This window comes from Acyrthosiphon pisum, chromosome X (assembly GCF_005508785.2).
Source record: "Acyrthosiphon pisum isolate AL4f chromosome X, pea_aphid_22Mar2018_4r6ur, whole genome shotgun sequence".
Taxonomy (NCBI): domain Eukaryota; kingdom Metazoa; phylum Arthropoda; class Insecta; order Hemiptera; family Aphididae; genus Acyrthosiphon; species Acyrthosiphon pisum.
This window is the reverse complement of record NC_042493.1, coordinates 18,967,793-18,968,712: the sequence shown is the minus strand read 5'-3', so window position 1 is coordinate 18,968,712 and position 920 is coordinate 18,967,793. Positions and strand designations below refer to the sequence as shown.

At 29.8% G+C, this 920-nt stretch overlaps 1 protein-coding gene across 1 annotated transcript in view; it reads right to left on the bottom strand.

Annotated features, from left to right (window-relative positions):
* LOC100161446 (cytosolic carboxypeptidase 6) overlaps positions 1 to 920 on the bottom strand; it is a 75,619-nt gene that overhangs the window by 8,941 nt on the left and 65,758 nt on the right. The gene's annotated exons all lie outside the window — the stretch shown is intronic.

The window sequence follows — 920 nt, the reverse complement described above, 5'->3', positions numbered from 1 at the left end:
AAAGAATAATTACACTATGTGTTACGATGAAATTGATATATCTATAATAATAATAATTCAATATAATATAGTACAGTGCATACAAAAGGCCGGCTAACTTCGGTGTAACATTATTTTTGACGATTTCCAATTCCAAATAGTTTAATACGACACACCTTGCTTGTTTGGCACAAACCCACATACCTGATATATTATGTCCATGTTGCATAAATGCATAATGCATAATATCATGTTAATGATTTTAAAGAGATTTTGGCTTTAAATGTGATGTGACCCAATAGCTCGTTTCACCTCAAAGAGATTGAAGATTCAGGGAAAAGGGATGTATTTTTAGTTAAAAATAATGTCGTCGATCTTAAATGTAAAAAGTAAAATGCGGGTAAATGGGTGCTGCTCTGATGTACAGTTGGTTGCAAGTGGGTCACTGTAATGGATGGTGTTAAATTTGAAGTCAATTATAAAAAAAGGTGGGTAAGTGGATGTCGCTCTGCTGTACAGTAGGTTAGAAGTGGGTCACTGTATAATGGACAGTATTAAATTTGAATTCAATGATATAATATCACTGTATAAGAAAAACGATTCTGAGCGGAGACGGTATATCAGTCTATGTATTAGACATATATAGGTATACTTATCTATGGTATTAAAAAAAAATTGACCTATAATAGGTACCTATAATAAATTCCAAATTAATCATATCACAATATCTATTAGGTACTTATAAGTTATAACGCGTTATACATCAACAAAAAACCGTGGTAAAATCATAGATATATAATATTATACTTTAGAAGTTTCAAGTACCCACGAATAATATTATACAATCACAACTAAATAACTAAAAGAGTTATCCTAGGTTTTTAATATGTAATTTCGTCCAAATTTGTACTTAAAATGACTATAAAAATAAACTGTTTAAA